The following is a 13,232-nucleotide window of genomic DNA, read 5'->3' on the forward strand; positions in this document are numbered from 1 at the left end:
ATTTGGATTAAATCATAGAAAAGGTAAGTAAATTAAAAACAATAACAAAAAAAAAAAACAATGGTTTGACGATTTTGTGTATTTTTTGTTTCTTTTCTTGTTTGCATTTAAATTATATAATCTTGCTTTTGAAAAAAAAAACAAAAAAACAGGTATATTGATCATGTGTTATTATTAATAAATATTATTTTATATTTGCGGTCAGGTAAGTTTTTAGTCTTAATTTTTAGTACTTATGCTAAATATGTACGTTTTAGATAGGATTTTCAAGTTAAAATCATTTTTTTACGACATCTTTTGTTCATTAAATTGTTAGGTGAAAGTACAGAATACTTACAAATCGCACTCTTTTCCATGTTAAGAATGAGTTTCTAAATAATAACGTTTTTATTTCAACACAGTCCGTACTTAATTTTTAAGACATTCGTTGAAGAAAAAACTATCGTTAAATTGTGCTTTCCCCTTTTTACACACACACACACACACACACACACACACACACACACACATATATATATATATATATATATATATATATATATATATATATATATATATATGTGTGAGTTCTCAACTCCCACAATATGTGTGTGTATATATTATACCTTTTATCATAAATCAATGTAGATTTTTGGTGATAACGTTATAAATATAACTTTGGGTTCTATTTGTTTGTTTCTTTACTTTTTTTTTTATTTATGATTTTAAATAAATTAAACATTCATTTATTCAATAGATTAATACAATCATAACGTCAAAATGAAATCGGTTCAAAAAGGATTTTAAAACGAAACGACTAAATAACCAGTTGTCAGTTTTTAATTGCACAAGTAATTGTAAAAATGTTTTTTTTTTTTTATGAACAAAAAAAGAAATGTTTAAGTAATATATTCTACAGATATTAAAGTCCACTCTATTACGACGTATTTCAAACAAATACGTAAGAAAATATGTAGGAAAAATTAATTGGTAAATAGTTTTGTACTGTTAAATAGAGGTTTTATTCATCACGAAGAATTAAAAAAAAAATTTTTTTTTTCGCCAGAAAAAAAATTTCGTCCTCTTAAAATGGTAAACAAAACAGAAACCGTTTTTTTTCCCCCTATTGGTTCAAACAAAACATTCATTATTTAACGTTATCAAATATTTCGAATATCTAAAATTATTATTAAACTTTAGCTGTCTGAGAATCATTTGATTTATTTTTTTTTTTTCAGAATATTAATATTGATAATTAAAACGTCTCGTATTTTTATTTCTTTACTTCAGCGATCGACAAAAACAAAGTGTCCCCCCCCCCTCAAATCAACATCTACAAACGAAATCTGTCATTTTAATTAATATCAACATTATCATCGGTATTCTTATTACTTTTTAGTCTCTATTGATGCCTTTACTGCGTGTATATCAAAATGTCTAATGTCGGTAGATCAAAGAACAGCTTTTTTCTTTCTTAAAAGATATGTGAGTGTTGAGGAATTTAAATGCGCGCCATTATTTCTATTTTCTTGATTCGCGCGCACAAATCTCAACTTGACCGTCGCGCGTCCGAAAGCCAAGGTGACGACAACGACACTTGCTTTTTGTTTTTATTTATATATTTCAAAATAATAATACATACTTAACGACATTAGCAATCTTTGCCGATCAACCTTTATTTTTACAGCTTTACATCTTAATATGAGTATATATTTATATAATTTTGATCGTTTCTTTCAAAAAAGAAAGCAAAACCTACTGCAAAATTTAATTAAAAATAATACATACTAAACTAGCAATATTTACCGATCAAGCTACATCTATAACCCCTTACATTTTTCTTATATATATATATATATATATATATATATATATATAATCGTTGGCTATCATTTCAAAATCTGATGTATTCCCACTCATAAGTTTTTATTCATTAAAAATAAACTAATGAGTGGATTACGTCTTTTCATGGAATAATAACATATGCCTTTTGACCTTCGGGCCAAGATCACAGTGTAGTATCCGTTCTGATGCTACACACACCTTTTCTGTCTTCTGTCAGTGGAGGAGAAATCCTTCATGACTGAGACAATTTTTATTTTCGTTCCTATCCAGAGCTGGACTTTCTCCACATTAAAAACCGACCTTGTGTCTAACTTTGCCCTCATGCGAGGAAAGTAAATAGGAATAAGATATGCCTTTTGGCCAGGAACAAAGTGTAGTATCTGTTCTGATACTCCACTTTATCTTTTTTTTTTTTTCTCGGTCAGTGGAGGGGAAATTCTTCTTGACTGAGACAATTTTAATTTTTGTTCCTATCCAGAGTGCCTCTTTTTGAGTAGCTGGATTTTCCTCACATTAAAAACTGACCTTGTGTCTAACTCTGTCCTCGTGGGGAGGCAGGTAAATAGGAATAACATATATGCGATGAAAGTAAAAATTCACTTTCATTGAGCTTAATATTTGTTACAATTCGAAATAGTATTTATGAAATATATACCTCAGTAGTATATATTTTATTAAAATCGTAATGTGTGTGTGATTGATCGTTTCTTTTAAGGAAGAAAGCATAACGTATTTCTAATTTAATTAAAAATGAACGTTTCCCTTATTACTATAAAGTACTTAGTACAATTACTACGTTAACACCACCAAAATATTTTTTTCTGTTAATTACACTTTCTGCCTTCAGTCAGTGACTAAGGTAATTTTTATTTTTTGTTCAATCCAGAGTGCCCACTTTTGTGAGCTGGATTTTCCCCTACATCCAAAACCGACCTTGTATCTAACCTTGCCCTCGCGAGAAGGAACTATATTTTTATCCCAAATATTTTTATCTGGTCATTTTTGTCTACGATAACTGTTCGATGTCATCCTCCCAGGCATTATCACCTCACCATATGAGCGAGTGGGTTTATAGTCTTAGGTGCTCTGTCTGTGATTAATGAGAGGTGGACGACCAGTGGTCGGTCCACTCCACTGGAGTGGACCGACTGAACTATACAGCTTATTTTTTTGTTCCCGGTTCAGTAATCTTTATTTCTTTATTATTTTTTTTTTTTTGTGTGTAGCCGGATTCCCCTTGTGCCTAGCTTTGCCCTCGTGGGCGGGGGAAGTAAATAAACCATGACTAGTTCTTATTTACTTGCCTCCCCACGAGGGAAAAGTTAGACACAAGGTCAGGTTTTAATGTGGGGAAAATCAAGCTGCCTCCTCTCCCTAAAAAGGGCCGTCTGGATTGAAATAAAAATTATCACAGTCTAGAAGGTAGTCGCCTTCACTGACCGAAGACAAGCGTAACAATCAAAATAAATACAGTGTAACCCGGATATAAGAGACCCAAATATAAGAAAAACTGATATAAAGATATTTTCTCTGGTCTCAAATTAGAGCCTGTGTTAATGTAAAGTGTAACCCGGATATAAGAGAACTGTGGGGACCTGAGACGGAGTCTCTTATACCCGGATTTACACTTTATTATACTTTGTTCCTAGTCAAGGAAATTTGATACAATAATGACCCGTTACCTTTGTTTCACTCTGGTCAAGATCAAAGTGTAGTATCTGTTCTTCAGATGCTGCACTTCAATTTCTTGTTCTCTGTCAGTGGAGGAGAAATCCTTCATGACTGAGACAATTTTTATTTTTGTTCCTTTTCCCCACATTAAAAAACGATCTTGGTGGCTAACTCTGTCTCGTGGGGAGACATTGTAAATAGGGACTCACAACTGACTTTCGAATTGGCAGTTACAAAAAAAAGTGAGTCTTCAAAATCATTGGGGGGGGGGTCGTAAGGTCACAGACAGATTATTATTCACCAAATCGAATACATCCGTTTTTTTTTGTTTGTTTGTTTACAATAGATGACATATGGCAAGTTTCAAGGATAGTGACCACAAGATTTTTTTTTTTTTTTTTTTTTTTTTTTTAGAGAGAATCACAATTGAACAATAATATACTATTTTAGCCTTTTAATTCTAGGCAGAAATTTCCGGCCACTTGGGTACTTTTGTAATTAAGGGACAGGACCATTTTTAGATAAGATTTTCAAGATGATTTCAATTTTTACAAGCGTACAAAATAGGTAACGAATTCCACTTCCCCATGTTAAGAACGGCTTTCTAAATAATGTAATTTCAGCACGGTACATAAACTGCAAAAGTACTCACTTTCGAATATCGGAGATCTACGAAGTAACTTCATTTACGGTCATCTTTTTCCCGGTAGAGTCGGATAAAGATTTTTGGAAAATACGATATAGGTGGTATCTTTGCCTGCAGAGAGTGATCCGTGCTGAAATAATAACGTTATTATTTTAAAAGCCATTCTTAACATGGGGAGGGGAAGGTGTTTTGTACATAATTTGTACTTTAATCTTACAATTGAATAAAAAAACATCATAAAACTTTAATTAAACGTGGAAGTACGATTTAAAAAATAGCACGGATCACTCTCTGCATTAGCACCGTATTTTTATTTATTTTTTTTAAGACCTGTTGAATATTTCGGTGGTCAAATAATGTTAATATTACGTATTAATAAAAGAAAGAAAACATTTTTTGTACATAGGCTTATTACTAATATGACATTATGCATGAAATAACTCGAGAATACTAGCATATTTATTGAAAGTGTTTTTTCTTTAGATTTCATTTAATACTCCAAAACGTTCAGCATGTCATAATCTTTTTATCGCCGATATACAATTTTTCTATTTTCTTTTACAGTATACAATATGCGCGTGTGTGTGAAGAAATATACAACAAAATACATTTACTAAAGGCAATATAAATTGCTCTTCTACCGTACCTGGATGAGTTTTTAATGTTTTAACTAATTTTAAAGCGTTTTTTTTTTCTTTTCTTTCTCTCTTTTTTTTTTTTTTTTTTCTTAAATAAAAAGTGTTCAATCTAAACGTATTGGTGGTCTCCTTCTTGCACATATCTCTAACCGCGGTAATCGATCATAAATTGAAAAATAACTGGCTGAACATTGCATTTTCGCACGATTAATGATATAATATCACTTGCATATGTTTCTATTAATATTTTGTTTATTTTTCGATTTTTGAGCGATTATCGAGGTTTTAACATTGCTGAAAGGAGACCATTTTTTTCTAACTCAACAGATATGGCATTAGCTTTGTTTTCAAGTAACAAAATAACGCTTTTAAAATAAGTTTAAGCAGAAAACTTATCCAGGTAGGTAGAAGAGTAACATCTTGCCTTTGGTAACATATTTCTCGTATATTTTTTTTTACCGTTTTGGAGGATTTTGTTAAAAATGCCGCACAATTTTATATCGTCTTTTTGAAAAATCTTAATTTTAGATCAAACAATATTTTCTCTTTGACTGTTGGAAATTCGGAAGTGATTTTGAAGCCTTTAAACTGCCTATCATTAATGTCTAGGCTCACACAGTTAATAATTCTTGTCCCTCTTTTCCTTCTAAGTAAAAATGCCCAACAACTGTTTTATTGGGTGGGTTTCTACACCATTTTATTTTATTTCTTATTTTGAAGTGATAATCAAGTCTTCAAAGACGTCGCAGCCATCTTTTCTTGTCTCTCGGCAACCTTCAACATTACTCGTTTTTCTAACCGAATAAACATTTTACATTAAATAAAAACATTAAAAAACTTATCCAGTTAAGTAGAAAAATAACTCCTTTTGCCTTTGATAATATTTATTTGTTATATAGTTGTTTTTTGACAGCTATGTGTATCGTAAAACAAACCCTAAAATTGATTAATGACTTAATTGCACTTGTTTTTTCTTAAGTAACTGTTATCACCTAAAGATCTTAGGATCAATTATATCTTATTGATCGATTGCCGAAACTATATTATTTCTCAAAATCAAATATACACAAATTAAAAACTGTAGTTTATTTTAATTTTTGGTTATTTTGAAGTTTTTAGCTTTAAAATAGGTTTTATTAAAATGACATTATCTTAACCATATTAGTTTTAATTATATAACAATTTTGTTTAATTGATAATTTCATAACTTATTTGGTTAAGATAAGTATTTTACAATGGCAGCCATCTTAAAGCTTAAAAGTTCAAGATAATCAAGTCTTTCAAAACTAAATATTTTATCTTTAGTTTGTTGAAAATAAAGAAATTAGCCAGTTACTTCTATCTACGTAATATTACGTATTATATATATATATATATATATATATATATATATATATATATATATATAATTTGTAAAGGATCAGAGTGTAGTATCAAACGATGCATTTTATATTTTTCTTTGCAAATAAATAATTCTAAGTGTATATGTTATAATACTACACTTTATTTCAGTGAAGGAGAAATACTTCTAAATTGAGGAATGTTTCCTTTTTAATTTTTGTTTAAATTAAGAGATCCCCATTTTGAGGAGCTAGATTTTCATCATATTGAAAAAAAAACAACATAACTTCGTCTAATCCCCCCCCCCCTGTGGAGAAGCAAAATAATAAAATACGTACATTAGTAAATAAATCACTTCACCGATAAATATTTCGGCACTTGTGCAGTTTACGGATCGTGCTGAAATAATAACGTTATTATTTAGAAACCCATTCGTAACATGAAGAAAGGGGGGCCTTTAAACTATTCTATACTTTCACCATACAATTCAAACAAAAGATACCTTAAAATTTGAATTTTACTTGAAAGCTCTATTAAAAAAAGGGGTACTCATGCAGAGAGTGATCCGTGCTGAAATAAGGTTATTATTTAAAAAGCCATTCTTAACATGGGGAGGGGAGGATGTTTTTAACCTATTCTGTACTTTAACCTTACAATTGAATAAAAACATACCATAAAACTTTAATTAAACCTGGAAATACGATTTAAAAAATAGCGCGGCGCGGATCACTCTCTGCATTAGCACCCAAAAAAAGTACGGTCGTCTGTAAACTGCACAATTACTTATTTTATATTTAATTTAGGTCCCGAAATATAGCTAGTCGAATTGGCATTTTAAAGGCTTTCAATTTACATTCGAATTTCCCATGACATGGTTGACAATAACATCGTTGTCGGACATTATTATATGTAAAAACATATTTTTCCTTCTTCGTAGCCGTGGGAAATTCAAAAGTTGTTTTAAAACATTTAAATTTGATGAAGAAATTAGTTTATCTTTACGATCACTGTTTCCACTTTACTTCCGGTTGTTCCTTCGTTTTTAATTGTTTTTTTTTTAATGGTATCTTTTGTTTATCAAATTGTTAGGCGAAAATACAGAAATAAATAAAGAAAGCCCCTCTTCTCTCTTCCTATTAAGAAGGGCTTTTCTAAATGATAACGTTATCAGAGAAAAAATTCTTAACATTGTGAGGAAGTAAAATGGAAACAGTAATCGTTATGATAACCATAAATTAATTCCTGACTTGAATTAAAGTTCATAATAAAAGTCGAATGTTATGATACGTTTATCCTACTGGATCAAAGATAAACAGACAGACACCGTTCTAGATAAGAGACCTGGTTTTATTAGTATTGTTTTATGGGTTGACTGTACTTTGGAAGCAAATTTGAAACGATTTTAGGAGGGGGGTAATTCAATTCTCCTTCGACTGTAATGTTTTAATTTATGGCGTTAGAACGACATATGTTATACAAAAATTAATTTTAATAAAAGATCCTGAGAAGGACATACACATCTATACCTTATTTGGAAAGTGGGATTTTTTTTACCCACAATAAAAATTTACCTTGTAAAAAAAAATAGCGACACCCACAATATAAAATACATTTTTATCCAACCTTTCGGTTGGGATCAAAGTCTTCACCAATTGTTTCTCATCTTGCAAAGACACCACCCACTCACAAATTTCACCCTATTTCATTTAATTTCTTACCACTGAAGTCCCACCCACTCCCATTTAGAGATCGCACCATTTGTTTTTGGTTATAAACAAACCGGAAATAATGGAGAACCTATATTTCTTTAGAAAGGGTTGGGAAAATCTTACTAACCTGTATTTTTTTTTTGTCTTCCTTCTATCCTTTCTTTCCTTTTTATATTTTTTGTTGTCTTACTTTCCATTTTATGGACACTTGTGCAGAATACAGACCGTTAGCCTCAATTTTTACAGTATCTTTTATTTATTAAATTAGGTTAAAGTACAGAATAGTTAAAAAAAAAAAAAAAAAACTCCCCATGTTAAAAATGGGTTTCTAAATAATAGTATTATTTCAGCACGGTTCGTATTCTACGTAAGTACTCCATTTTATTCCAATAAAATTGTGTTCATAAAAAGCGGTGATTTTCAGAATATCCAACAAAATAAAAATGGTGTAAAAATAAATGCACAACAAATAAATGTAAAGGTAAGCTTATCTACCCGATTAAGTTTTTTTTTGTGTGTGTGTGTGTGTGTGTTATTTTAAATCGAAAATTAAACAAAATACTAAAACACATCCAACGAATTTCATCATTCGTGCAAAAGTAATGTTCTACCGAAATTGTTTAATTTTCGCTTTTTCAACGATTATCGAGACTCGATTATGGCTCGAATGAGACTGCCATTTTACTTTGTTTTTTGTTTTAACTCGATAGACTTTACACTATTTTTTTTTTAATAAATAAAAAAGGAACAATTTAACATAAGTTTAAACACAAAAAAAAACTTATCCAGGTAGGTAGAAGAGTAATTTAGTTTATCCTTGGTAACATTTTTTTTGTTTTGTTTGTATTTTTCATTTCTTTTTTGCTTGGTTAGCTATTCTGGAAAATCGCTATATGTATTTATAAACAAAAAACTACATTCCAACGACTTAAGGCATTTTAAGTAAGGTAACTCAACTCATGGAGTAACTGTGGTATTGTGGTGATTGAAGTGAAAACAATTATGCATAAAATGGTAAAAGAATGAATTGCCTGAAAGAATGGGTCGAAATAAGTCTATTTAATGAATAGGATGGATAAAGGATGGCCAGCAACCCCAACCCTTACACTTTTGAGAGTGTTGACTGTTGAGCCTAATTTGTTAAATTATACTTACATATTTTTAGCAAATTATTCAAGGCATTTCGCAGTATAAACAACGAAACGAAAAGATAAAAAACAAAAACATATATATAATAAATAAACGTTACCAAAGGCAAGATAAGTTACTCTTTTTTAACTACACGGATAAGTTTTTGTGTTGTAACTTATTTTAAAGTATTTATTTAGTTTGAAACGCGAGAGAATATGGACGACATGAGACGATTATTTGTCGAGTCTCGAGAATCGTTCAAAAATCGAAAATTAAACAAAATACTGATAAAAAACCCGCTCAGTAATTGTCACCGTGACTTAACTTGCCGTTGGTAACAGTTGCTTGCTATACAACTTTATTAAACATCCCAAATTCACAGTATTTACTTAATTCACATTCGGGTTTGTATTACTGTACACATAGATTCGAAAAAGTGTCAAAAAACAAATATATAACAAATAAATGTTATCAAAAGCAAGATAAGTTACTTTTCTACCAAACTGGATATATTTTTCGTCTTTTTATTCAATGTAACATGTTTATTTAGCTCCAAAAACATACATGGTTTACCGATGTATTGGAAAATTCAAAATGGCGCCTGACTCTCTCTTTAACACGATAAGTTCGGGAAAAGGTGTTATAAATAATAAACTAGACATAATACTATTAAAAAACCACCGAATATATGTCAGCCTATGTCACGGTAATATATATTGAGCGAGTTTATAACAGTATTTTGTCTAGTTTTATATTTATAACACCTTTTCCCAAACTTACCGTGTTAAAGAGAGAGTCGAGCGCCGTTTTGAATTTTCCAATACATCGGTAAACACAGTATGTTTTTCGAGCTGAATAAACATGTTACATTAAATAAAAACACTGAAAACATATCCAGTTAGGTAGAAAAGTAACTTATCTTGCCTTTGATAACATTTATTTGTTATATATTTGTTTTTTGACAACTTTTTCGAATCTGTGTGTACAGTAATACAAACCCTCACATTCATATTGTTTTATTGTTGCATCTTACACGTGTTTCATTGAATGGCATGAATATACCAAACCAATTATCAGAGACTTTACATTAGTTCATCAGAAAAAAAAATACACAGTATTTGTTTAGTATATTCATGCCATTCAATGAAACACGTGCAAGACGCTGCAATAAAACAATATGAATAAGTGAATATTTCTGTGACTTTGGAATGTTTAATAAAGTTATATATACACTAAAAATGCATATCCATTTTTATTGAACTTAGTTGTGGCAATTTAAATAATTTTATTCCGTCAATGAATATAGTATATAGTTATTGATTCAATAAAATTATTTAATATTGTATATATATATATATATATATATATATATATATAGTGTGTGTATATATGTGTGTGTGTGTGTGTATATATGTGTGTGTGTATATATGTGTGTGTGTATATATATGTGTGTGTGTGTATATATGTGTGTGTGTGTGTATATATATATGTGTGTGTGTATATATATGTGTGTGTGTGTGTGTATATATATATGTGTGTGTATATATATATGTGTGTGTGTGTATATATATATAAAGGTGTTCAAGAGTGATAACTAAGGCTATGACAACAGCATATTCTTATCATTGTTTTGACTCTCGAGTATATATTCAACACAGTTAGACACAATAAATCAACCGAGAAACACGTCACGTTATATAAAAGCGTATAAGATATAAACAGATACACACCCGAGGAGAGCCAAAACAATGAAAAGAATATGCTGTTGTCCAAGTCCTAGTCATAACTAATAAATTTAATGAGGTTATTCAGAGTGCTCAATAAAAGAAGAGCAGGAATCTTTACTAATATAAACAAAGTTACATGGTCGCGAAACTGGACATGCTAATCTTTCGGACAAATGGTCGGTTAAAATCATCGACACTCGTCAGGCGATTTAATAAATGGTTGCTTTCTACAGAAGAAACCAATCCTCAAATGAAGAAAAAATGAAGTTATGCTCTTTTGTCTATACTGCAACCATGCCCATAATTCAAAGTGTTCGCTCTTTGGTGACATTACCATCTCCTCATTTTAGAGGAGACTAGTTATTGTCTCTTTCTAGAGGCTCCCTTATTCATAAGGTGTTTTCTTCTTACGCACTGGCCACTGCGCACTACTGCTCCCTTTTTCGTGAAGGAGCTATATTTCCTTCGCATTAAAAAAAAATACTTTTGTTTATCTTTGTCCTCATCGGAGTTGATAGAGGCAAGTATATACGGGCAACAAGGCTTAATATGTGTGTGGCGTGTTGTACACATATAATGACATCTGTACAAACCGAAATAGTTTTCTCTCTACATCTTGTTATATGTAATGTGAATTCTTCGTTTGCTATGCACATGGCCTGCACGAACACACAGACATAAGAAATACTGATCGGCTCGACGAAAATTTGACTTGCAGCTAAAATACTTCAGTGCTTTTTTTTTTTTTTTTTTTTTTTTTTTTTTAGTGTATATTAATCTCTACTCCTTCTATCTGGTCTGAACCGGTAGACATGTAGAGGGGTATTCATATGCGTGCAACAAAAGATGAAAAACAACATCGGTACCGTCGGTTTAAAATCCAAATAAAGGGGCCCATGTCGGACTCTCTTCAGCCTCTAACTCCCCAGAATGACGGTGCCGATGTTTTTCTGATCTTTTGTAAAACATGTAAACAAAAATTACGCTTTTATTTAGGGAGATTTTTTTTTTGGGGGGGGGGTCTCCTAGTAACCATATATAACACTCAGTAAATACTAAGGTTAGAAGCCAATAGGTTCTGTAAACTTAGAGTAAATTTAAATATAAATAGTAATCCCAACCAAATAAATCAAGATAAGAAATAGGGTTTGTTTTAGAAGAAGAAAAAATTAAAGACTGTAAAAATACATTTTACATTAATTTGTTGTTCGACAGGATACTCAAATAGTGAAATTTCCTAATTTCAATATATCTTATAGGAAATTTCAATATATCTTACTGTCGAACAATAAATTAATATAAAATATATTTTTGCGGTCTTAATTTTTTTTCTTATATCTACTGATGTTAATCATGACACCCTGCACTGAAGATTCCGGAAAGGATGAAACATTAGTGTCTGTAGGTATCTAATAATTATTGTAGTATATATATATATATATATATAAATATATATATATATATATATATATATATATATATATATATATATATATGACTACTTCATTTAATCACATAAAGTAATATACGAAAGTATAAATTTATGCGTAAATTTTAAGTATTTACTTCAACAGTGCTCAATACGTAGGTAGAGCAAGGTAGTAAGTTGTAAAAATTGTCACATAATTTGATATTCGTTTTTATTTTAGGAACATTATTGGATGTTTATGAAACTTACATATTTTGCGCGAGTTCGTTATTTTTAGGTGTACATGAAGAGGGAGGTGTTCACGTGTAATCCACGAAATTTTCGCACGTTTCTTTTCATGTATAGTAATTTTAATTATTTTAGGTCAGATTTGAAATTCACTCGCACGTTTTTTTTTTTGTTTTTTTTTTGTTAATGTTCTTTATTAACAATTCTTGTCATTCATGAATGACTAAAAAGAAAGAACTTTTTGGGTTAAACTTTTAAAAAGAGAAAGTTTAAGAAGGAAGTATTGACACGTGTTAAGTGGATACGGACACCTGTCTCTCTTCACGCCACTGACACCTCTCTCTCTGCCCTTCTCTCACTTTCTCTCTGTATACTCCTTCTCTGTATCTCTTTCTCTCTCTCTGTCTGTACCCTTCTTACTCTCTCTCTCTCTCTCTGTATCCCCTCTTTCTAAAAGTACCGTAAAACCACACACCCAAGTCAATAATATTGTCTACCACGCCAGTGACGATTCCAATTCTTACCATCTTCGTTGTCTTACATAACGATCCAATTACTCCACACGTCGTCTTTTGTGGATAGATATAAACCAGTTGCGTAGCTCACAAGGTAAATAGTCTCTCTCTCTCTCTCTCTCTCATATTTTATAACTTATTTGGAACAGAAACAACGGTTATTTTTGTCTGATATTTGTTATAAATAAAAATCAGACAACTTCAATCTCTGGTACTTCACGTAAGAAGCGAGCATCATGGTCGTCTTTTTATTTTATTTTATTTTTATTTAAAAGCTAGTGGGGTTGGCGACTCCTGGGAATTCCCGAGCAGTTTGTAATTTCTTTTTCTTTCTTTTTACTTGGGGGTCACCGCTTATCAAGGCCCAAAGGCT

The 13,232-nt window shown here is 30.8% G+C and overlaps 1 protein-coding gene across 4 annotated transcripts in view; it reads left to right on the forward strand.

Annotated features, from left to right (window-relative positions):
• Positions 1-13,232, forward strand: part of LOC145248926 (dual specificity tyrosine-phosphorylation-regulated kinase 1A-like) — a 443,307-nt gene that overhangs the window by 1,096 nt on the left and 428,979 nt on the right. For 3 of the 4 annotated variants that reach the window (XM_080110715.1, XM_080110717.1, XM_080110719.1), the window contains exon 1: positions 1-23. This exon is cut by the window's left edge. The gene's annotated coding sequence lies outside the window, so the exon portion shown is untranslated. Of the gene's footprint in view, positions 24-12,932; positions 12,954-13,232 lie in introns of those variants that run through there. The other variant, XM_080110716.1, reaches the window with a different exon arrangement.

The sequence above is a fragment of the Euprymna scolopes genome, chromosome 27 (genome assembly GCF_053919585.1).
Source record: "Euprymna scolopes isolate OS-2025 chromosome 27, ASM5391958v1, whole genome shotgun sequence".
Taxonomy (NCBI): domain Eukaryota; kingdom Metazoa; phylum Mollusca; class Cephalopoda; order Sepiida; family Sepiolidae; genus Euprymna; species Euprymna scolopes.